The sequence below is a fragment of the Dermacentor andersoni genome, chromosome 9, assembly GCF_023375885.2.
Source record: "Dermacentor andersoni chromosome 9, qqDerAnde1_hic_scaffold, whole genome shotgun sequence".
In the NCBI taxonomy this organism is placed as follows: domain Eukaryota; kingdom Metazoa; phylum Arthropoda; class Arachnida; order Ixodida; family Ixodidae; genus Dermacentor; species Dermacentor andersoni.
In genome coordinates, this window is record NC_092822.1 from 106,100,792 (window position 1) to 106,127,039 (window position 26,248).

At 45.1% G+C, this 26,248-nt stretch overlaps 2 long non-coding RNA genes across 4 annotated transcripts in view; both read left to right on the forward strand.

The window, feature by feature from the left end:
* The first annotated feature begins 205 nt into the window (after window positions 1–205).
* The window catches only part of LOC126528469 (uncharacterized), a 31,546-nt gene continuing 5,503 nt past the window's right edge, over window positions 206–26,248 (forward strand). The window contains exons 1-2 of the long non-coding RNA XR_011890194.1: window positions 206–334; window positions 21,804–21,871. This is a non-coding gene — a long non-coding RNA (uncharacterized lncRNA). The remainder of the gene's footprint in view (window positions 335–21,803; window positions 21,872–26,248) is intronic.
* LOC126529004 (uncharacterized) lies at window positions 4,287–12,123 on the forward strand. Of its 3 annotated transcripts, XR_007599100.3 has the most exons (4): window positions 4,287–5,393; window positions 6,384–6,488; window positions 9,155–9,299; window positions 12,014–12,123. It is a non-coding gene; the product is annotated as an uncharacterized lncRNA (long non-coding RNA). The 3 variants fall into 3 exon arrangements; XR_011890074.1 differs by lacking the exon at window positions 4,287–5,393 and having other exon boundaries at window positions 6,065–6,488; window positions 9,164–9,299; XR_011890073.1 differs by lacking the exon at window positions 4,287–5,393 and having other exon boundaries at window positions 6,069–6,488.

Genomic DNA, 26,248 nt, shown 5'->3' on the forward strand with positions numbered 1-26,248 from the left:
CATTGTCGCTCATATTTCACCCTCAATAATGTGTTGCCTGCTATTGGCGCGTCGGAAAGATCGCCCCAGTCTCCAAGAAAGGTGACCGTTCCTACACTGGCAACTATTGCCAGAGTAAAAACCAAGGTTTAAACAAAGTAGAATAAAATGAATAATTAGCTTTGAAAACCACCTAGTTCAGTTTCGAATTGAGGCAGGCATAAACACAACCGTTTCCTTTGCAGCACCGTTTCGTCCGTGATCAACTCCCACGCGGCCACGTTTTATGCCGACGTCGTTGCTCCGTACACTAAGCTAGGAGTGAAGCAAGCTATGCGGGTGACACATTTGCTTGGTGAGTCAGAGCCACGGCACGGTTCACGGTTGCTTGGTTGCGGACGCCCTTTATTGCTGAAAGCGGGCTCAGCTTGCCTGCAGCGCATGTTGCCTAGAATGCCACCTGTTCAGTCCTGCGTATGGGAGCCCACAACTGTTCCCCCGCCTTTGATAGCCATACGCGGTGCATTGAGCATGATGGCATAACCCCTCGCTTAGAAAAATATGCATTGCCTCGCAACTGCCGAAAGGAAAAAAAAACTGCATAGCAACTAGGGGAGGGGGGGGGGGGGGGGGAATGGCGACATAGCGAATGTTCCGCTAATCGCAATTTATTTCTCCTTCCATGACTGTTGCTTAAATAAAGCCTCACTCTTTCTGTGAGCCTCTCTCTTTTGAAGTGCATAGCGACATCAGACATGTACATGTACAAGTACACGTAAAACTCAGCTGTGTCAAACACTGAGGAGCAAAAAAATAAACGGTTTTATGTTTGTGGGATATAATCAGAAGCAGTCTTGCCAAAATACGAAGAAACGTGCGAACACATTATGCCATATCTGCATCTTTTAATTTAAATACAATAGTTGCCTGCAAACACATTGTTAGCAGGTAACTCGGAAAGCTTGGCAACTCCAGAAAAACTCAGAAAATTTGTAAATTTCCCCTCGTAGACGCTTAAAAATAGCAATGTCTGAATGATGTGCTTGGTCTGCTTCAGTGAGAGACCGCGAGGGGCTGGGTGATTCTGGTAACTACCAAAAAGTGGGGGAAACCTCCAATGAAAAAACACGCAGTTCAACGTTTTCTTCTAGGAGGTGTGAATATCGGTTGTTAATGCGCGAGCATTCTTTGGTGACTACCCCAGCAGTGTCTCTCCACCCAATGATGCCCTATGTGTGTAAAATAAATGCGTAATTCGTTGAGGTAATACTTGTAATCTTTGTGGTAGTGCAATAGCAGAAGATCGGTAGCGTTAGAACAAAAAATGCTTTTATCTGGGACTCGAACCATGGACCGCAGCGTACGTAAGCATTCTTTGGCGAGTACACTAGCAAAATACGTGCGTCCCATGAGGCCTTCAATCTGTAAAATAAATGCATAGTACGCAAAGTTACCATATATGTAACAATCGCTATACTAGCATAATCATAGACAATTGGTAGCGTTAAACAAAGAATACATCACGTGTTCGAACCATACACAGTAGCCTGGCGGGCAGGTATCTGCGTGAGCCAGATTACATTCATCGCAGTGAAAGTTGCTCTGACCTCAGTTCACATCATACCCGGTTCAAGTCAAAAGGACATTACGTTACTTCCCTCCATTTACTTAGTTATTTAGAGTCCTACAGTTCTTTAGTTCTTTAGAGTGCAGCAAAATCTGTCCTTTCGATCATGCCTTATATCTGCCAAACAAATGCATCATTGGTCAAGTTAGCACATGTAATGGTTCTACTAGCTCAATAGTAGACATTTGGTAGCGTTCAAAAAGGGAAAGTGTTACGTGGCCATCACCGCGTCAATGTCCTAACAAAAAGGAAAATAACGTGTGCACATGTAATCGTTATAATAATGTAACAGTAGATGATTGATAGCGTTAGAAGAAGAACAAAAATCTGGTGATGTCGCCATCACCGCGTCAAGGTCGTAACGAAAATTCAAAATAAAGAAATAAAGAAATTAGAAAAGCTGTGGTGTGGAAAAAAGAAAACGGTTGTGACGGCGTTTCCACTCAGTTACCCGCCGTGGTTGCTCAGTGGCTATGGTGTTAGGCTGCTGAGCACGAGGTCGCGGGATCGAATCCCGGCCACGGCGGCCGCATTTCGATGGGGGCGAAATGCAAAAACACCCGTGTGCTTAGATTTAGGTGCACGTTAAAGAACCCCAGGTGGTCGAAATTTCCGGAGTCCTCCACTACGGCGTCCCTCAAAATCAGAAAGTGGTTTTGGCACGTAAAACCCCATAATTTAAATTTAAATTTTTCGCTCAGCTGATAGGAGTTGATAGGATAGGAAAAAGTTAAGGTTCACCCCTCTTTCCTGGGAATCGGTAGAGCACGACAGTGACGCGTGCATCCACAGAAGCTGTTCATTGCACGCTCCAGAGAACTGCGCAAATGCGCCACAAGCCACGGGTGTTTGCAAACCGTACAAGCGAAACCGAACGGGTTGTCAGTAAATCGCTTCGTGGACTCACCATCCGCTGTAGCGAAAATTGCACGCTTTGCGGGTCGGCGACCGCGTCACTAGTTTGCTTAGCGAGCGGCGTCCTGTTGGCGAGCGGCGTCTTACTGCCGAGTCGCTTCGGCAAAGGTACAAGCACTTTGGTCTGGCTCCTGTAGTGTCTTGGGCAGCCAGGTGAGGGGGGCAACGTGCTCTGTTTCAGGAATGCGAGCGGCAGAGTTGTACTAAAAATTCCAGCATGAAGCAAAATTTAAAGTCGTCAAACAAAAGACAAATTTCGGTTTATTGGTCAAGGGCATTCAAAGGCACCATAAACAAATAAAAACACAATATCAAAATACACCCTATTGGAAAATCCTATTTAAATTCAAACTGGGTTATACAGGTTTAAACTGGTTTTAACAGGGACCTGTTTAGCAACAAACAGGTATAAACAGGACCAGTTTACACACGAACAGGTTTGAACGGGGTCCCGTTTGGCATGCAAACAGGTATAAACTGGACCAGTTTACACACGAACAGGTCTGAACGGGGTCCCGTTTGGCATGCAAACAGGTATAAACTGGACCAGTTCACACATGAACAGGGCTGAGCGGGGTCCCGTTTGGCATGCAAGCAGGTATAGGCACGACCAGTTCAAGCAGAAATGGGTCTTAACAGGGGCCCTATTTGCAACTAAACTGGCTTATACTGGACACAGTGGCACCATATATGGTCGCCTGTTTGGCACAAAAGCTGGTTTATTCTGGAGCTTTGTGGCAACCATACTGGATGGTATCATGCATACGAGTTTAATGCTTGAATAGAACTGGGGAGGAACTTTTTATTGTTCGACATCCTGACAATTTAGCCCCTAGTGCTAAATTGGGGCCATTATCAAGCTCTACAGAAATTGCGTGACCACCTCGGAACATTCACAGACCAAACTGCGATATGCTAGCTGCGAATTTCAGACCGATTCCCGGTCCTGCCCAGTTGAAAAAGACACAGGAATTCCTGCTGCAACTACAGCAATTTCTGTTGTACGACAGAAGTTCCTAACGTTTCTGAAGTTGCGACAGACATTTCTGACGTTACGACAGCGATTCTGACGTCGCAACAGAAACATTCGGTCGCGACGGCCAAGAGTTCTGAAGTCGCAACAGAAGCACTTTCCGTCGCGGCCCTTTAAAATGTCAGCTTCGCATCGGTGGTGTACACTGTACTTTTTTTCTTGCGCGGTATTCAATCGTCCTTCCTTGGAGCCGGCAGTACTGATAGCACCGACACCGGCATTAAAGTCGACGTTGCCAATTGTTATAATTGTGCCGTGACGACGCGGCACCAGCAACGCCCTACCGGCCTCCTCAAAATCGGCCGCTGATCAAAATCATACCATCTGCGGGAATGGCTGCGTATCCGCTTTGTTTTATTTGGTAAGATGGGGCACACAGGCCTGTGGACTTACATGTGCGGTTACACTGACACATTAGTTAATTTCCCAGAAATATTGCACAAGCATATGCGAAGCGGGAAAGAAGTTTTGGATTGTTCCACAAAGTTGCGTGAAAAGCTGTCTCGCTCGGGTCTCATTAATCTGGTACAGCGCTGCCGTGAGAAGCCAGTATTCTGTCGAGATGAAGACTCACCCACGAGTGTTTATGTAGCTATATTGTATTGAACACACGAATTATATGCGAGCTCAAAAGTGTAAAGAGCGAGAGACAACTGTCGAAATTAGCAGTAACAACCCTCAGTGTCCCCGGTCACCGTTGTCTGTTTCTTAATTTCGTATGAAATATGGATATCGTTACAGCAAAATCGATGGTCTAGCACTCCACGATGTACCTGTCGATGGTAACAACACTTTTGCTCATCTAGAGATGCGGCAGTTGACGCGGTGAAGTGAAAGCGCATCGTGGCTTTTAAAATGCAAATGTAAACAGCAACCCAGACAGCAATTTACACTCTTGACATAGCTTCAACATACGCCGCCAGTGATGTTCGGCGTGGTGCAGTGGTAAGATGCTTGTCTCGGAACCGTCAGGTCCAAAGTTCGAATCCTAGGCATAAGGCATTTTTTTTTCTACTTCTATTTTTTTATTTTATTTCGTATTAATAATTTTACATAACCTTAAAATGACCTCTGTCAATTTTTAATCAAATATTGATCAGGAACTACAGAATTTTCGACTACAGGGCGTCACACTACAGAGAACAGAACGACAGTCACAACGTCCCAAAATACGACAGACTGAAAATTTGCTGTTGTGTTTTTCAAGTGGGTGAGACGTCTATACGGCGTATACGCAGATTGCTGTCCTCTCTATTAAAAGCAACGTTGCTGAAACACGTCGTACAAGACGCTGTACGACTCGCATAACATCGAAATACAACGCCGTCACCATCCATGAGATCACCGAAAGCACGGTCGCTTTCGGTGGCGGCCTACAGATGGCAGCACAGGTAGCGCCGGTAAAGTTACAGGTGATATTATTTTGCCGTCCTCAGTTGTCGCCACATGTGAGTGCTTGCTGCATTGAAGCCGTCCGATGTAGTTGTTTAATCGTGTGTACCCTGTGCTGAGAGAAATTGTGGTGCATTTTGTATGCATTGAGAATCACAAAACCCCTGGGACCGCGTAATGTAGCCCGCAGTATCCTTCGTGTGGTGCGCCGATGTCGAAGATATGACCCTTCGCGCTTCCTTTGTTCCGGGCTCATGAACAGGATCTCCTCCTCTGGCACTGTCGCATCGTATCGCGCTGTACGGAAGAATTTGGTGAAAGTTGTGCCCTTACGTCCTGTAGTTGATCCGCAATTCAACAGTGTGTGCGCCGGAAGGACCGTTGGTGCAGTCGGTGCCGCGGCACCTGTGACGCTAAAAGGAGCGTTTTCCGAGTACGCCTAGAAAGGTAAGTCCGGCGCTTGCGCGCATTCTTCCTGTCTATGGTTCGTGAAGTGTGCGTTGTTGTACGTATCGCAAGATCCGTACAACAACCGCATCCGGATTTGTAAAGCAGCAAGAATTATAAATGTGCTTTTCAAATGGTTGTTCTTCATGTCGCAGTGCACATTTAGCAAAAAGTTCCACGGAAATTGCCCTAAAACGTATTCATGTTACCAATAGCTCTACCTGTGGTTTATTTACTTTCACCTATGAAGCAAGCTAGCGCTGGTGGTTCTTTGATCTAAATGGGCACAAAAATTCAAGCAAAGAAAGTTACTGTTTGTGTACATAATTTTTCATTAAGAAATGGTATAGTCATTTCTAGAAGTAGTACGTCGATGTGTCGTCGTCACAGCTAACAGCTGCGCGAGATAGCACCCGATTTCTTCGTCGACGCATGGCCAGATTTTTAGCTTGTATGGAAATTCTTCTGTTTATAGTGTGTCGTCAGATGACGTGTATTAGTGTCCTGTGTGTTTTCGTGTACTTGTAAAGGATTCCGATCTAGCAGAGAAGCCGAAATTACATAAGCGATGTTTCTTTTTAATCGAAAAATCTTTCTCTTTTCTGTATTGTCTCTCCAGAAATGAGGTGGTCTGTTGTAATTTTAAGCGCATCGTCCTTTGGCAGCAGTGCTTTGTTGCGCCGCATAGACAAGTTAGGTTTTGGAACGCTTTTCATGTCCTAAGGAATTTTTTGATAGTACAATTCACATTTCACGTTATACAGCTGTACGTTTGTGTGAACCGTTTCATAGTAGATTCATGTTCTCTACAGTTCGATTTACGTGTTATTTAACCGCCTGTGATGTTACAATCAGATATTTGCACAACCAGTTGCAGCTTCATGTAACTGGTTGTATGAGACTTTTTTCAAAATATGACGTGATCTTTTTATATCACAAGTTTGCAGTTTCAGCAGGGATTACAATAAATAAGTATTTATTATTGTTTAGGGATGGCAAGATTTTGTGAACCAGAGGCACCTCCACATATGCACCTGCGGCACTTCTGCAGCCTCAACAGCACGGAAAAGTACCTGATGTGCATGCTGTGACAAGGTGTGTGCAAAGCAGTTGCTGCCACTTACAAGAGCTGCAGATTTTGTTGGTATCATCCATGTTTGGAAACTCCTGAATTTTTCGTGGGTTTACAAATGTGGGCTCATTTTACAATTTTATTAATGTCATTTTAGAAAGACAATGAAGTTGTGTTGGTTAAGATGTTTTAAAGCTGTTGAGAGATTGACGGTATGACATTGTTAAAATGCATGTAAAAAATTAATTATAATGGTACTTGTACTGCTTTATTATTAGCGATGCAATATCTCTAACGAGAACATCAGAGGGGCACGTGCTTTTAGGAAGTTTAGTCAGATAAATTCCTGAAGCAGCGTAAAGCTCTGTAATCTAAAAAAAAATGTTGTCAGTTACTTTTCAAGTTCGCTGCTGCTTTTCGTGCTGCACAAGTTAAATAATGGTTGATAATGTGTGTGTGACGTAATAGTTCTGCGCAAACACACGAGGTGGAGAGAAGTAATTAATAAAGGGAAAATCAGACATCCACCCGCTCGTACCATTTGCAACAAAGGAAACCTGTATGTGTTCCTCAAAAGGAAAGCCGCACAGTTGAAGAAAAATTCGTCCTGGTCCGGGACTCGAACCCGGGACTACCGCCTTTCCGAGGCAGCCACTCTACCATCTGAGATAACCAGCTGGCTAGCACATGGCAGGGCGAAGTCGAATTACTTGACAACGCGAAGCAAAAGCAAGGGTTTGACATAATATTTTTTTCTCCTTTATTAATTACTTCTCTACACCTTGCGCATTTCCGCAGAACTATTACGTCAGACCCTTGCCTTTGCTTCATGTTGTCGACAAATTCGACTTGGCCCGGCCATCTGCTAGCCGCCTGGTTATCTTAGATGGTAAAGCGGCTGTCCCGGAAAGGCGGTGGTCCCGGGTTTGAGTCCCAGACCTGGACGGTTTCTTTTTTTCAATTGTGAGGCTTTCCTTTCGAGGAATCCGTACGGGTTTCTTTTGTAGCAATTGCTGCGAGCGGGTAGATGTGCGATTTTCCCTTTATTAATAATGTGTGTGTGTATGCAACAATGGGGGTGCTGAGAGCAAGCTTTAAAATAATGTGTGCTATGTCCCCAACAAAGAATTTAGTGTCTGCAGCATTTTTACAAAATATTATGTTCACAGGTTGGCAGGTATGACATAATGTACAACAATAATGTACAACACTTTTGCTGTAGATGCATTTTCATAACGTCCATTTTCTGTCTACTTGAATCGTATATTTAGAATTTGGCCCACCTTCAGTTTGATCAAGTTACATAGGTAGCCCCCTCTGAGTTAAATATACTTAGGAGCTATTGTAGATATGCATGATATACCTACTCACTGTATTGTGACAGATATTTTTAGGGACTGTGTTGTGAGGCATGCTTTACCTGTATGTCTTGCTGCAGCTTGCCCGACAAAAGCATAAATGCTTTGCCCACCTTTATTATTATGCTTTCATGTAGACTTCTAACATCTGTGCCCACATAGACTCCATGTTCTTAATTACATTTTTCTAAGTATTCACTGTTGTGCATTACATTATTGTGTTACATTACTGTGCATTACATGTTTTTCTTTGTTTTATTTTGGAGGGGGTATTCATTTCTATAATAGTACAGAGAATAGGAGTTCAAAACAAAAAGCCACGAAAGGTGGCTTAAAAGTGTATGAAGCTTGGAATTCTACATTCCATCCCCTAAAGCGCTACCAGTAGTAAAAGATTCCTAATTGTCTTTTTTAGAAGCTAGCTGCCAGATACATAGTCCCATTAGGAGAGTATGTTATTTTTTCTTCTTTGGTCTGACTTGTTTTGTTGAATGTTCTCCTTGTTCAGAATTTGTTTTCTTGCCACCTCATGCAATACTCCAACTGGAGCCTATGAGCTATGTGTATAATAAATAAGTAAATTCCTAAAGCATGCAACAAACCATGCAGCATAGCATTTAAATGTTGCCAGTTTATAATGCTTCTTGAGTGCAGCGCATCATGGAGCTTGAGGCTGATCTCTTCAGATGTAAAACAAATTGCAGGGTATGAAAATGTGGTCCTACAAACTGCTGGTTACGCATGTCAGTCAGCCTGTTGCAGTGGTCACAAGTGAGAATGTAACCAGAAGCTGGGCGTGCTCGGCCATTTTGCATATGGCACAGGATAAAGCTTCACCTCTGCCATTGCTTCTCTTATAATAATGGCCTCCGAGTATACATGCCGAGTTATGCTTCTGGGGACACCTATTAGTTAACCTTATCAGGTAATACCATTAGCCTTAATGGGTGCTATAATGTTGCAGTGCCTGCAGGATGGCCAGCATTACAACACATTAAAATTATTGTACAAGTCATGCAATGGTATCGGGATTGGCCCACCAAGTGACAACCTTTAATTACACTATACCTGGGATCAGCTCACTCAGTCAGGGAGACATCCATGCATAAGGGGAGGGGTATGGCAAATAGAGGGCGTTCGATTAATCTTTCTCACATAGATAGCTGATACATATAATCTTTCTTAAATTGGATGCTTTGTTGCTCAAAGTGAAGTTACTTATGGGCATAATGTCAGCATTTCGATCCTATTTATGCTTAACGAAAGTTGCTTTGTTCAGTGTCACTTTTTATATTGTTTCGCTTGTGATTCTAAGCTCACTTGTTTTATAGCTGCTGTAGGTATGGCTGGACCTGGAGAAGAAGCGTAAGCAGACCATGCTATGTTGCTGATCTGCGCTGATCTCCACATCCAAGTTGGTCCCGCGACAGTTGGGCACCATTGTGCCTTGCTTCATTGACAAGGTGATATAATATGGTGAGCTTGTACTTCAATATCGGTATTGAAAATTATGTTAAGGAAAAAAGACAAGGATTGGTCTTTATGATAGATACACTCATGTTCTTTCTTTAAGGTGTTCTTTTGACACTGTTCTGCATGGACAAATTTTTAGAGAATTATAACAGTCCTTTATTGCAAAGTGCCATGGCGCTAGTTTATGCGTTAAACTAGCACTCTTTCACCAAAAAAAGCCTTATTTAGCACACAATTCACAAGGAAAGAAAGGAGGCAACAGGACAGAGTGCTACTAACAGTTCAGTATTATTGCTCGCACAGTGATATTGTGCAAAAGGTGAAAGGGGGAGAATAGATCTGAATACATGCTGTTCGCACAGAAACATGGTGAGCGTGACACTTGTTTTACAATGATAAGAAGCAGTCTCACTGTCTAGTAATTCTCTGCATGGGGAGCTAGCGCTAGGTTCCTCGTCATACATATAAGAAAAGCCTCAGATATCTCTCCAGCGCTTTTGTCTTTATATTTTGTCACGATCAAGCAGCTTTCAAACATAGGTGCATGTGCGCCGAGAGCAGTGCACTACCACTGCTAACTGACCCATGCATCAAGTTTGCTTGGTCACGCTGCCAGTCATTTATACATTGGCCGGTTTATCCGATGTAGCCTCTACTGCACGAAACGGTATGTGATAGACACTGCACCTGTGTACTGTACGTGATGCAGGTCTTTTCATTATTTACATGCCTACACAACAAACCAAGTCAGCATGAGGCAACTGTTCTCGGCACGAAACAAACTTGATTCGTTAGTTTTCGTTCATTGGTGCGATCACACTAAGGCAGACAAGCTTGTAGGCTGTGCTTCTGCAATTTGTACAGCACACTGACAGCACTGGTGTGGGCCTCATCTGTGGGCTGACTTATGGCACCTTCTACAGCGCAGACCACTTGTGTTGGGCGAGGCACCAATGTTGACGTTTGTTCCCTTGTGCAAAACAGCAGTCCTAGGTTTTGAGTAGTTGTAGGAAGACAAGGTAAACACAACTTCCATGGCTTGAGTGGGCTCATTTCTCTTGGGGCATCTAGCTTTTTTTCTTGCAACTGTGCAGAGCTGCTTCCCTAGAGTCTGTGTGAAAATGGCATAGAGTTGTGCATTCGGGAACTCCTGAACAATGATCTGCTATAGTTAGGGCTTTGCGAAAATGCACTGTCTACCAATTGGTAGAAGGTGCATTATTCAGCCGCTGATTTCCTGTTGGCATGCTTGCACTCGTGCTGTCAGTAATTTCTTGGCTTGCCGAATTATCTTGAGGCCCCACGCTGATGATGCTACCGATGTCGTCATGTGCAGACTTTTCAGGATGAGGTTTTTTGCTTTGCAAATGTTGTTGAAAGGTAGGTGGTGCTTACAGGTAGCTATTCTAGATATTAGGGGAATGAATTGGCCCATCTTGCTTCATCAAACATCGTCACGCCGACATCAGTCGCACAAACAAAAAACCTGGCCTACTCGCAGCGTCGTGCACGAAGAAACAAACAAATCAGCTGCTGGATTGTCTTGACATGGCATACTAAGCTGAGACCGGAACTGCTGTAGCTACAAACCAGGCAGAGACGATGATGATGAGCAGGGATTTGCTGTAGCGCCACTTCGTGGGGCAGCAAGGAGGCTCCGTTCAAAACAAAAATGTCGTTCAGCAAGTAGAACCATGCAACTGTCAGAGTCGGTGCATGGTGCTCTCGATCAAGTTGGCTCAAGGAGTGTCCGAAAAATCAGACGAGAGGTTGCAAGGCGACCGAACTTTCGGAAGTTGTTATACAATATGGTCCATGGGGAGAATGGCGGTGCCGTGAAGCAGACCGAGTAATCAAGTCCGAATTTTCGGAGTCCGGAAAATCAGTCGGCGACTGTACCTATACCTATGTGTTTATGTATACCTAGGTGCAACAGTGTTTGCTATGATCTGTGCAAGAATTGCTGTTGCCCGTAGATGCCCAACATGTCGGGTGTCAAGTTGTAAAATACCTTGCAAAAGTGATCTACGGAAAAATACCGCTTCTGCTATATTTCGCTTTGGAAGAAATTTTGCGGCTGCTGGCACCTACCTTAAAAGGCTTTATATGGTCTTCGCATGGCCAGGGCCTTCTACTTTTGTGAGTTTGCTTATCTCGAAATTTACCCCGGTTTTTATAACTTCAAGTTGGCGGGATCCCTAGTCTCCTTTAACGTGTACCCAATAGACCTTGCATAGGGGTTTTGGCATTTCCCTGCCATCTAAATGCAGCCATTGTGGCCGGGATTCAATCCCACGCCCTCTGCCTGAGCAGCGCAATGTCAAAGCCAGTACACTACGGTATTTTGCTGGCAGAAGGGTTTAGTTTCTGAATAATTTATTATCTCAACCTGTCGGTGTTGTTTTTAAAGGTATTTCATGTTTGTATTCTGTTGCTTCAATACTAGTAATTATTGCTAATCAAACGATGTGTCCATCTTTTTCCTATAACACTTGCTTCAATCGCCTGCTAATTATGACAGCTTATTCTCCCACAGTACTCCATGTTCCCTTGAAACATAGGCATTGCATGAAACCACATATTTTTCAATAAGATTTATTCATTATCTCCTATGACCGGAATGCTGAACCTTTCTTATCTGTGGGAACATAGGCGAATTTGCCTATGTGCCAACCTGTTGCATGAGTCAAGATAAATTATTGGCTTTACTTTTTCAGGTGCCCTGCTCGCTCTCACCCAAGCAACCCACTCCAGCGGTCTTCTCTCGGCAGACTGGATGCATCGAAATACCGTTAGAAGGTCCAATAAACAGTGCTTGGGACATTTATGACATGCTTTTTTTTTAAGCCGGATGACTTCAGGCTTAATGAAAGCTCAAGTTGGTGTACAGAAATACCTACGTAAAGTATACTTGTCTTTTTCACTTACAAGTACATGCCAATACTTTGCCTGACATTTTTCACCCCAAAATTACGCTTTACTGTGGATTTGTGAATAAACCATTACAACAAAAAGCACTGCATTAAAACGAGTACAAGTAATCGAACAAATACTAAATCTGCAAGAATTACATTTGCATACTAGTAGTAAATATGAAAATGAGGTACAGTCTTCTTCAGGGTGCATTTTCTTGTAGGTCATACATAGAGAACGTACTCGTGGGTCATACAAAACTTGTTCATGATGTATCACATCAGTGTTGGTAGTGCTAATCAATTTATGCCGAAAATTGTGTTTATCTTCGTATCAAGCAATGTACCAGGCAAACCTACATGTGAAAGTGGCATTCTTGTTGCAAACATAATGCAGATCTACTTCTCTTCAATGCTGATCGCAAATACACAAATGTACAAAATAGGTTTAAGAGTAAATTATATTAAGCAACATCAATCCATTCTGAAAGGACCAGGTATGAATGCAGCAAAATATAGGTCTGAACAGGGGCAAACAGGTCTGGGTTAGATAGGACGGGATTAAACGGGTCAGGATTAAACAGGATTTAAACGGGTCAGGATCAAACAGGATTTAAACGGGTCAGGTTTAAACAGGATTTAAACGGGTCAGGTTTAAACAGGAATAAACAGGATTTAAACAGGTCAGGACTGAACAGGATCAAACGGGGTCCCGTTCCATAACCCTATTTGATGAAACCCGTTTGAAAACAAATAGGATTTTCTAGTAGGGCAGGCAGTGAAAAAAAAACAACTAATAAAGCATCAAGGTAACAAAATTGAACTGCAAGGTAGCAACAAGACTAGTAGAACAAACATACCCTTTAAATATCACGACATAAAGAAACTCTACTCCTGAACACACTTAAGATTTGGATCACGTAACATGTAGGGGAAGGACAGGTCACCGCAACAAGCATCTACAAAGTAATTCTGTCAGCAATGCAAGCCATCCTCTATGCGTCCGCGATTCAAGAAGTACTAAAGCAATTATGGTTCGCAGTCAAAAAATACAAAAAACTTCGAGCAATATACAAATTTAGCACGAAACACATTTGTTGAAATAATTGCAAGCGACTAGAATTAAGAACTTGGTTTCTTAGAAAATATGGCACAGCGAAAGCAAATAAATGCAATAAACACTTCACATACAAACAAGCACATGCACGGCGAAATACAAGCAACACACGGACTGGCGATGTATTAAACTGCAGCTATAAAATTATCCAAAAAAAGACAGCTACAGCAAATTACCCTCGCAAAAGTGCAGAAAACAGGAAAAAGCCATGAAAATAACTTAACTTTTGGACAGGATAGTTACTTCCGTTTTCTTTTAATTCCGCATTAGAAGATGACGTTGACAGGTGATTTTTCCTTTTGCAAATGTTATTTAGAAGAATGTTTGCTGCTGAATGCAGCAATAGGTCCATGACTTGTTCAGGTCTGTGGCCATTCAGGCATGTGTCAAAGCCTTCAAATAATAGCAAGATCTCTGTTGTTAAGCATATCATATCAATTCGCTGGTCTTCGGAATTCAAGAACCTAAGGCCGTGTTCCTTAGATAGAAGTTGTTCTATTACTCCATGGGCAAACATCACAGCATTTACAACAACTGGTGCTGGAAAACAAGGACCACCCCTATTAAGTGGGTCGATGAGACTGTTTTCTTCACGGAATTCCTCCAATTTCCAAGCCGCTACAATTCAGACAAAGCATCGAGGTCCGAATCTGTGACTTCAGTGCTGAAGGCTTTATGAAAGTTCTCCTTTTGTCGCGTGCTCGGTTGAGGAAGCCTGAGTTGCTAGAACTGGCAGCAAATTTTGCAAACGAAGCTTCGCCTCACACTCATACACTTGTCGAATAGAAACATGGCACTGGCCGGCCGCAAGTTGTGCGTAATGACCGAACGTCGCCTCGAGCGGATTGGTCTGAACATTTCCCACAAGCACGTAGCGAATCTTAAGTTCTCAAGGCAGTAGGGAGAGAATTCCATAATCTCACAGGACGTAAGACACAAGGCACTAACCGTTTCACGAGTGAAAACACCATTGTCATAACGTAGTGCGATCCATATGTCTAGCCACTCAGCAAGCTTCTAAAGAAATTGGATTCTTTCGTCATTTTCCATTGCTTTCACTAGCTTTTGAAAAGGTCCACATTTTCGGAAGAGCTCCGAAGGTGTTTTGAAATTACCACTGACCACCAGCGAACGATAATCTTGATAAAGTTTGCAGTTTCTGCTGCTCTGTCAATGTCATTGGCATGCGTCCGAAGCTCATCTGCAGTAAATTGATTGAATACTTGTAATGCAATCTTCGCATTTTGCCACTCTAACTTTGAAGGATTCAAGGCTTCAAAGGTTAAATGGTGGCCGTACTTCAGCAAACACGCTTCTTCCAGGTTGTGTATTCTGCTCAGTGCTTCAAACGAAGCCCAGATGATATGACCACTGTCAACTGTATAGCTAGCGATCTCAATCTTCGGGTAATAGAAATTGGTGCCATGATTTTTTTGTTTATCCAATTGTTCCGCACACATTTCAAGAGGTGGACTGTGTCAACTATGTAAAACAGGGGTCTCGTCGGGTCGCATGGATGTAGATACACAAACTGCAGCTTTGCAGCACTGCAAAAGCTTGACATTTTCTTTCCATTGATAGCATTGTTGACACTAACAATACCTATTTTGTACCCGTGCGACTGCGAACCAGTCGCGACTTTTAGGCTGACGTTATGCAACATAGCGTCAATGGTTTTAACAGGAAGGATGTGAGCGACCTCTTTAAAAGATGAAACCAAACTTTGTACCATAAAAGCATGTGCAGTCATGGCAGCGTCAGAACAGTTAAAGGCAGCTCGAAAAACATTGCCACTCTTGTAATCAAAGAATGGTTTCAAGTGAATTTCTTGACGCATCAAAGTCACTATGCGCTCGTGAGGCCGGAGGCACTTCACACGCTTCTTCATGTAAAACAAAAAATTTCAACCGTCTCTCCTTGCGGTGACAGCTCGCATGATGCACAAAGCTTGCTGCATGATAGCAAGCTTGCAAGCTTGCATGATACACAACGCTGGTTGCAGGGTGAGGAAGCGTAATAACACCTGCGTGTCGCAGGAATTTGTAAGCGTGTGGCGACATTGTAAAGAGAAGACTAGCAATAACCATCAAATGTGGTGAATATGTGGGCATTTTCATTGTGACTATTTCCTGCTGTTCTTTCAGTGCTTTAAGGACACTTCCGAGTTTTCACTGGTAACTGCTGTTTCAAAGCCTCCAGCAGGGTGTCGACAGCTTTTACCACATCCTCATGAACAATAGATTGTTTCAAAATTAGACAAACTCCCTAGAATTTTTAGAATGCATGTGATATCCTAAAACCTGCTGAGGACAGTATAGTCAGTTACTTTCGTAACTTTAACCATTTGATGGCATACAGTTTTGTCCATACTGTCACTCATCCCAACAGAAGCTTCAACGCTTGGCATGGTACCCCCGGTTAGCAACAGGAACGTTACACTCGACGAAGTATGCAGTACTGACCACTTCTCTGGCAACGAGGATCCCTGCTGACATGCCTGCAGCTCTGTTATTGTCTGTAATTGATACCTGCCAACTTCCATCCTATGTGACGAGAATGAATCCGCCAATGCATTTCTAAGGAGGGAGGAATCCAGTCGCTGCAGTCGATCTTGTGGCTCCTCTCTTGTTTGGATCACTGCGGCGCGGACAAGAATGATGGGCAGTTCTTGAATATTGAAGCCACAGCACTGGGGTCCAGTTGTGGTACTGGCAAAGTAGTCTCGATAACCTTTCGAGTCCTTTGGTCATGATAGACAGATTTATAACAAAGCTGTCATGGAAGTGCATCGCACAGATCTGCAAAAACGAAAATAGGGGACTGTGTCACAAAACGATGTCATAGTGTCCTCAAAAGCATAGTACTCATATTATGTATATGTTCTCAAGGTAGTTTTTCTAGTACTCGCAGATCAGATTCTTTCGAGATGCAATTACAGCTAAACGAACACTTTTCTTAGAAAACACACGTGCTCATCAGTTAGCTTGTGCTAAAAGATCGAAAAGGCATGCTTCTATTTCACAATCATTTTTATCACTAAACTCGACATGATCATTCCGCGAAAATCCAAGCGGCTGAAGAGCATGCAAGAAAGTACAACAAGCAGATTAAGCGAATGAAATATTAGAGCGAATCTAAATGTTACTGCTGCTAAGCTTAACACCAAATTGATCAAATGACGAGAGCCGAAAGCATCGCCAACAATGCTTAGCGTCACGAGCTGCGTAAATCAATGGCCAAATGTCTGGTTTCAAGAAAGAAAGCTTTGAATCCGCTTCTGTGACCAATTTACTTTTCCTCCCGATAGCAGAAACAGCTGGGCCGCTCGAAACCGCTGGTATCATTAGCTGGTTTATGCATCGCACATAACATAGTCTTTAGTGGTCAGTCTTTTTATTACGGCAAACTGACAGCGTATTTTTATGACAGAACAGATCGGAGATGGCACCGTCTACGGCAATGTCCGACTGGAAAACTACTTCCCTACAGCTCTACATGCAGTGCTATTTCTTCCCAACTGCAGAAGAACGAGAGCAGACTAAGCGAAACGTTGAGAGCTCTTGACTGCACTCAACGGCGAGAGCTGGCGTTACTTAGAGACCTTTTCTTTGCAAGACATCCTTAATATTTGATTATTAATGTCAAACAATTTGCCAAATATACGATATAAAACTAGGAAAAATCAACGCTCAGTGCTTTACGCCACCCCTGTGCAAAATTTGAATGTGACAATTTTCGTCGGTCAGCCGTAGGAAGCATTCTGAACCTCTCCAACGCCTCGTCCCGCTCAGTGATGCAATGGATTGTAGGCCTAACGCTCAATGTGTTCGCACTGATAATGAACTTTGCGCACCGTAAAAGCGCTTATGAAGGTACACAAGAAGCTAATTAAAGCAACCTTTACCCTTGAAGAAACTGTAACTTGGTAGTCCTTGCGTGGTATCGCACTCAACCACTTGTTTCGCTGGGCGTCGTCCTTGAGAAATGAGAAGACCTAAATTTTCGAGTCTTCGTCGTAGTTTACCAGACATTTCGGCACACAGCACTTGTACGGCATGCTGATAGCCGCAATTCACGGCTTAAGCACCACCACGCGCGTTGATCAAGCGCAGCAACGCACACCCAGTACAGAAACACAAAACCACGCCAGAACGATACACGCATTGTCGGGCTGGTTGCTGCTGGTCTAGCAAGGGCAGTGCTGCGCCGACTGCGGAGTTTGCTTGGTTCGCTCTCTCGCGCGCACCCACCGGAGGCGATCGCCTACCGGATGTGACGTTGCTCACGTGATTTTGGCAGCGCGCAGGCCTTAACTTTTTAGGAGGTGTGGTTGGAGCCTCCGCTGCGCTGACACTACCGAAGCGGTCACTGTCGGTGCTCGTTAATACAATAATGCTGTACTTCGATTCACCGCTGCTAGATGGCGGCGCCATTCCTGTCAGGATAGATCATATTTTATGCGTTCTCACCGACGTCACATCCGTTACAGGAAGTTGACGGTGGACCCCGGCACAAAACACTTTCATGTAATAAATGCATAATTCGTCAAGCTAACACGTGTAGTCGTAATAATAGTGTAATATTGGATGATTAGTCGCGATGTGTAGACATGCGTAAGATAGCTAATGAAGTAAGCAAAAGTGAAGTAGCAGCCGAACCAAACGATGCTTACACTTTAGTAGACAAGTCTCAGAAATTATGTCGCATTCTGCCTTATTCGTAAAAAGAAAATATGCGAATGGTGGAGTTCGAAGCAAATACTATAAAATTCATGCGATGTTCTAGGAAGCACATATCAAATGAGACGTCAGTAGTTATTGTACGTATTAAAAACACCCACTTCTCCGGCATTGTTTGGCATGGTTTTTAAGCATGAAATGCTTTTAGCTCCTTTGTCCCGTACCTTCAAGAGACCTCGAGCCAAAATCCAGAGCTGTTATCCAGGCAGTCAAGCTTAGAGCGGAGCAAGAACGAAAGGAGAATATCCGGGCTTCGTTACGAGAACAAAACGAGATTATTAGAGCAACCAATCAAAACCCAAGAAAAAATGCGGTCTCAGGCCCCAAACTATTTGTACAAGGCGACATTAAATACGCTAGTTACTACCCAAACAAGTTACAAAATTATTGCTTCCGATTTCCTCCTAATGTTTGTTCACAATATCGCTGAAGCTGTAACTTCTACTACGCTGAAGTTAATTTATCATTTCCAATAGAGATCTTCAAAACGCAGATACAGGGCACCAATCAATTGATTGTAATCTTTTGGCGCTGAGACAGGGTTGCCTGTGCTCTTTTCAACGCCAGCAGTCCATGAGTTCCGCGGCGTGGGTATTGCTCCGCCTCGCGAGATGGCGCAACGCTGCGTGACCAAGCCGGCAGCGTCCGATGCGCCACGCATGGTTGCTTGACCGAGACGAGACTTTCGACGAGGTTCAGTTGAAAACAGTTTCATTTCGGCTCTGTAAGCTTTGAAGCCCGCTTCACGTCGTGGCTGCATATGCTTCTGCATCGTTCTTCATTTCAATGGATTCGCCGACACAAATGCTTAAGCCGAGCAAGCAGCCCAACGAAAGAAACGGTAGGAAGCGTTTTCCGGAAGCTGATTGCTTAACGAGTTATACGCCAGAGCATAAGACTCCTCTGCTGTACCGACAACACCAAGATTATGCGAATGTTCCCGAAGGTGACAACACCGCCACGGACCGCGGCCTGCGCCCTTAAGACCGCACATTTGCAGCCGACAACTTCGACCCGACAAGAAGAAAAAGTAGCACCCGCCGTGGTTGCTTAGTGGCTATGGTGTCGGGCTGCTAAGCACGGGGTCGTGGGATGGAATCCCAGCCACGGCGATCGCATTTTTATGGAGGCGACATGCGAAAACGCCTGTGTACTTACATTTACATGTGCATTAAAGAATCCCAGGTGGTTTAAATTTCCAGAGTCCCAAGCTATGGCGTGCCTCATAATCAGATCGCGGTTGGGCATGTAAAACCCTGCCATTAAAAAAAAAAGACTAGCGACAGACACTGAGGGTGCTGCCCTGTTCGAAGAAGAACAGCGATTGACGGCGGCTGCATCACAGGCGGCAAAATACGCCTTGTGGACGCATTTTTTTGCTGTCACTGTCTGCGGCAGAAAACATTTGCGTCCGTATGAACCAGTGCATACTACGACGTGGTGCAGTGTGTTGGCGTGTGCCGTTGCGGACATGCATTATGCCCATTTTAAGATTGTACCTAGTATCATCTCTAACCAATCTTCTGTGCCGGTAGCCGTACCATACTTACGTATATTCTGGATTACGGGAGAGCCAGCATTTTTTGTTCTTGTGAAATACGTTACACCGCAAACAATAGACAGCAATGGTAGTTTTCCCTAGAAATGTCGATAAATGTTGAGCGAACCGCTCCAGATATCCCATATAGCTGCGACATTTTATGACAAAACTTAAAAGTGGACATCGACCACGAAAGTTTATAAAAGAGAAAGATGTATCGCCTCCCGCACGGGAGCCTTGTTCACAGTGAGATTAAAGGCGGAAACGGGCGGGCTATGTAGACTTTAAGGTGGGATGTAGGCAACGTGGGTAAACGTGGGGAAAGTTGCCGTCTTTGCGATTAAGTGTGCGCTTGATGGTCTGAATGGTTAGGAATTCAAGAAAAAAATGGATGCGGCTTAGCTCAGCTAACCCTGAGTACGGAAAGCAAAAGCTTGGTTTAGCCTGGTGAAGTTTTGGGTGGTTCACCTTTGATTTAGCTGTAACCATTATACTTAGGTATGCAATCATCGTTAAGCCAGGTATGACTGCTGTGTCTAGGTCGGTGGCTAGACATGACTCTGATTAGACTTGGATGGACACGAATCATTCGACCGTGCGGCCCCTGTTCAGCCACAGGCAAGTCGCAAGTTCTAGACATGCAAGGAGACGCGGCGAGCATGCACATTGTCAAAGCACAAGCGGACAGGGGGCGAACACGGCCACTATTTTGATCTCGGCAGTGCTACGTTTGTTGTATTCCGGACCCCCTCCAGTGAAGCAGCTCGCCAGACGATGTCCGTAGGAGGAGGGGGGGGGGGGGAGGTTATACGCCGCTTGGCGACGACGGCTCAAAGCCTCCCGCTCTCGCGCAACGATCAGAGAAGACGGCCCGGCCTCGGTCTCATCCATGTGCGAGCTCGCACTGACTAGGTGAGCGCGGCACGCCCCTTATCTAGGCGAGAGGTGAGTCACGTGGCCAGGCAGAGACACAGCTGCAGATAGCGCATGCGCCAAGCCGGCAGCGGCGGCTGACCAGCGTGGCGCGGCAATTCACGTGATGCGTTGCCAAGGCTACGGCGCGGCTGCGGTCAAATCAAGATCAAATTGCTAGCGGCAAAACTCAAAATTTGTGTTTCCAGTTCTGAAAAGTACAAAAGTTGAGAAGTCCAGTTCTTTCTTTGTTCCATTATCTTTGCTTTCTTCCAGTCTATTTCATGGCGAGTCACTTCTGAGTGTTTGACGAGGGCTTCCGAAGAAATGCTCTTCTTTTTTACGTCACACATGTGCTGGTTGAGTTTTCGCTGGAAACTGCCTGTCTCGTCGACGTAAATTAGATCGCAGTCTGCGTATGCACTGCGGTAGATAACACCTGGGAATTTTCGCTTGGTAGCTTGTCTTTATCGTTTACTAGGGAGTGCCTTAACCTTTTTGTTGGCACATGCGCTACTTGTACACTGTAGGGGCGTAGAACAGGCGCCAAGTGCTCGGTGATCCTAGGAACTTACAGCACAGGAACACGACTCTTGGGACGCGCACTGCCGCTGCGTGCAGAAAAAGCTAGCTTACGTACCGCGGCACGCACAAACGAGTCAGGGTAGCCGCTTTCATCCCGATGCATTTGCTGTCTGTCGGCAGGGACGTATTCCGTTTTTTTTTTTTTTTTCAGAACCATGCTAAAAAGTAGTTCTTCAGCAGCGTTGACATCAATGCTTGCTCTTGCTGAGATGCTGACAATGACGGGCACCTTTATAGAACACCGCGCAGACTTTCCAGCTGTTGCGCTGACACGGTAGTGTGACGTATGAAACTAATTTTTGTAGCAGAGGAGAATGATAGGTTGTCGGGGTGCACATATTGTCTCTTGTTGTGTGTTATTTATATGAAGGCTATCTTATAGCGCAAAACAGCAGCAAGTTGCGACGGAGGCGAAAGTCCTTGTTTTTTTTTTCTCTTTCTTTTCCTTGACACAATAAAATGGAATACTATTTACACCAGGAAGGAGTGCCAGGAAATAACGTTCAGCGTAGTCGCTTGGTCATCCTAACAGCGAGGTACAAACGCTACGCAGGTACGAGAGAACGACATCGACGCAATTCATGTCTTGTGGCAATGCCTTGTTTCTAGTACAGAAGAAAAGCACAGCGTTTGTGTCTGTTCCTTCGGCGTTTTCTTGTGCGTTTGTTTTCTTCTCCGCCTTATATGCAATGCACTTTGCAGAATTCGGCAGCGGCACGCTGATGACTGCGTTCGCCGTCGTGGTGCCTTACATAGGAACTGCGATGCGGGTGAGTTGACGAGGCTGCATTTCCTTGCTTAAACATTTGGTAAGCGAGTAGCTTGGTTAGATGTTACAAGAAACTTCAATTCTTTACAAGAAATTAAAATTACGACAAATTGAAATTGGTTCTTCAGTCGCGTATCATGCAAACATTTGAACACCAGTAGTTTTTTCATTCATTCATTTCCACTTCTCGTTTTAGAGCAAGGTAGTGTCGCCGGACACTATAGACATGTTCAAATATATATTGACACGAGTAAATCGGCTTCACTTAAAGGCCTTAATTGTAATGCGGATCTGAAGAGACTGCCGCTAGCTATCGTTTTCTTCCTCTACTCCTTTCCTGGACCGTGCAGTAGCACTCCCTGCTTCACAGGCGAAGCCCGCCCGGCGAGTCCAATCACTGGCGAATGGTAAGGTGAACTTGCTTTGGACAAGCAACGTGTGCCAACTGGGAACAGCTAAACGGCAACGAGCTGACATCAAACGTGCCAACATGTAGGTGAAGTCACTCAAACGATCTGCGATGACTCATGGGGCAGTATACTGGGATGTGAACTTTTGACATAGGCCACGTTTGCTTTGAGCAGTCAACAGCCATGCAAAGTCTCCTTTCGTGTACGGCGCAGGCGGATGTCAGCTGTCATAGTGCTCCTTCGCTCGATGTTCTGACGCCATAGTACGAGAACGAGCAATACGATGGGCTTCTTGGGCTAGGCGCAGTGTTTTAGCAATCGAACACTCGCTGTGAAAGTTAAGCGCTAGTATTATGTCCGTTCAGTTTAACAGTGAACGTGCATAAAACAGATAAAACAGACTCTAATCCGTCGTCTCATGATTTGCAGTATTATGAGCATACATGTGATGAATGTAAGTACGTTATTCCAGTCATTGTGATCAGTAGACACGTACACGGTCAGCATGTTAGTGAGGGTCCTGTTTGCGCGTTCGACAAGATCATTGGGCTGAGCATGATAGGGTGTCGAATGACGGAACTGCGAAGTAGAGAGACGAAGAAATTCTTGCACGGCAACCATGCCGAACAGGCGACCGCGATGACTAATGGTTACGCGGGGAAGGCCACGCATGAAGAATAATCAAGCAAAGTAAGAAGGCTACAACGCGTGTAAATGCCTAAGATGCCGTTTCTGCGTAACGGGTCAGGTGGCCGACGCATACGATCACCCATCTGTTATCGTTCCATATTCGTGGGAACGGATCCAATAGGTCTGTGACCACTTTTTCAAAAAACACTTGGGGGTGGTAAGGAATGAAGGGAACCCGGAGAATTCGTCCAAGAGGGCTTGTAGCGCTGACATCGTTCGCAAATACTGACGCATTGCTTGACTGTATCACGCATTTTGGGAAAGTAAAAACACTCCTGTGCCCACTTAAAGGAACTAATAAACCCAAGATGACCAGATGTCGCGTCGTCGTGCGTGGCTCTTGATATGCCGGCTCAAACGCTATGACGAACCACCTCATGAAAGCGCGCACCACTGGCCGATTCACCATTTAAAGCAGGCAGTCGCTTAAACAAAAGTGACCTTTAGCACTGGGACGAGACGCAGTGACAAAAAGTGGCCCCAAACTAATATCAGTTTGAAGCGAAGCTTTCATTGACTTTTCCTTCGACTTTTCCACTGCTGCTGCTGCTGCCGTAGCTGCTGCTGTCCCGCACACCGCGTCCGGGGTTGGCTCAGAGCGTGTATATACATGGAAGATGCGTGTCAGAGAAGAAAAGTGACGCGAACTCGTTTGGACTACACCGCGTCGAATGTGCACAATGCCCTCTGGAACTCCCGGTTTGTCGTCACTTTAGCCTCTTGACATCTGTAATTGTCCGGGACCTCCGCCCCCCCCTCCCCCGCAAGCGCTTACCTTTCTACGAACGTGCAAGTCCAGAGGGAAGCTGGACAGAATGAAAGAGAGCAGGGGGGAGAGGGGGCAGGGAATGGGTAGAACCGACGCAGTCACGAATCGAATGAATAACAGCCTTGCCTCCCTTCGCTCGCAGTTTCTGTAAAATACAAGGGGGGGGGGGGAGGGATAGCGAAATGGTAATGTGAGAAGGTAAGAAAAGGCCGGATACACTTTAGTTCAAGGTGCGGTGTGTTCTTGCTATTTCTGACAGATAAAATTATGCACATATGTATAGCGGACACCTTACGTAGCGCGCGCAGAAGCAGAGCCAATTAAAGCGCACCGCTGGGTCTAGGCAACATAACGGAAGCAGTCGCACGTCAAATCAACATTTATGTGCCCGCTGCGATAGCTTTGTGGCTACGGCATTGCCCGACGTTGCGGATTTGACCGAATTGTTACGTAGTAATGACGGTAAAGAATACAGTAGCAATATTGTGAATGATGAAAATAATTTTTATTGGGAGAACCTGCGTACACAATGACAGGGTACACTTAAAGCACAACTATAGCGGCGGACACAGTCGGCCATCGTCAAAATCTCATCTCCCTGTCAAGCGCATCGACTTTTATACATGAGCCATTGAAGGTACCAAAATAATCGCTGGTGCCTGCTTGTCTTCCAGAAAGTTCTACGCAACTCGCGTCGCACATGCAATCAGGTTACACAAGCTTCGGCGACAACAGACACGAGCAAGAACCGTCGATAACATTCGAGAAACTTCCGATAAATGCTGGCGCGTCCCGCGCGGAGCGATAACATATTTAGACGGGGAAAAAGGGTCACCCGAAAAAGATATACAAGTACACGTGTCAATGCCCCCCTCTCAAAAAGCATAGTCCCGATGCTAAAAACATGACAGGAGACCAAAAAGAAGGAAACCTATTAAACAGTACCAAAACAACGAATAAACAAAGTCGAAAGTAAAACAGTCTAAAAGAAGTCCAAAGTTCAGGTATGTCCAAAAGTCCGTTAGCATTGTCAGAACGGCTTAGGTCGCACAACATGGACTATTTCCGGCCGTGAGCAGCGCCGCGGTGATAGCGAAATGCCCTCTGGCACGACCTCATATTCAAGTGCGCCAATGCGTCGGATGATCTTGTAGGGTCCGAATAGCGGCATTAAAGCTTCTCGCTAAGTTCTGGGGGGCGTATAGCGCTCCAAACTCAAACACGGCCGCCGGGCTGGTACTCGACTTAGCGTCGTCGAAGGTTGTAGTGTCAGCTGTCGGTCCTCTCCTGGTTCTTGGCAACGTTTGTGTAGCCTTCTGCGTTCGGGCTTGGGTCACGGCTTTGCAGAGGCATCCGGTACATGAACACCCAGCACCTGTAGGCGAAATAAAATACAGCCCCAAAATCCATTTCAAGTTTAATGCTTCTGCCACGATGCGATGTGCCATGTGACGCAATGACAATGCTCAACCCTCGTAGAGGTTATGAAATATGGCACACAACAACGCCTCAAGGAAGCACCTCTCTTTTTGTGTTTTGTGTACTACGCAGACAAAACAGCAGTGGTGCACACAAGGTAACGTATCAGATCAACTCACCACTCTTGTATTGGACAAAAGGTTCAAGAAATTAAACATTCACCGTCAACATCACCGGTTCTTATCGTCAGTCAAAGCAAACAGCACAGAAAGCTTCGCTTAAATCGATTCTCACAGTGCGTGGGATCTGCATAATATTTTCCCTCTGTCTTGAATGCTGTAGAATGTGGAAAGGTGGCAGAAATGAGAGTGAAACAGTCATGAATATTGTCTCCATCGCATTCTGCCATTGCCAGAGATAAGCGGCAGTAGCAGTCGGTGTCTGTGGCGACGACCAGACTTGTAAGACATCGCGAAGTGGGACTCTTAAAGGGCAGCTCCCAAAGTGCTAGACGACTTCACGGGTCACGGAGACTTACCAGTCAGTATAAACCGTGAAAACAGATCACATAGGCAGACACAGTAATAAGAAAAGCCTTCAAATCAGCCCTTGGTCTTCCCGAATGCGTTAGCACAGAGAGATTTGAGGAACTGGGTCTGCACAATACTTTTGACGAGTGCGCAGTCGCGACGTTATGTCTTCAGAAAGACATAACGTTTGTTCTTCAACTCAGGGCAGGCAAGTATTTGCGAGGCTAGGCTTTTTCCTGAGACCCCAGTATTGCGGAGAGGAAACGGCACAGATAGACCGCAACGTTCGATCGCACATCACGGTTGCCCCGACTCCTAAAAATATGCACCTCAAGTACCATCCCGGACGACGCAGAGCAAGGGTTAAGAATCTTCACTAACGTTTTGGCATGGGACTGGGAGTGTATAATACGGATGCCAGTCGAACCAGGTACGACACCTTCACCATTGTCTCTACGTGTAAGAACAACATAACAACGGCATCCGTCAAAACTACCTTGGCATGCGTGGCAGAGGCTGCAGCCATCGCCTTGGCCATTCAGGACGCCGAGCGCCAAACG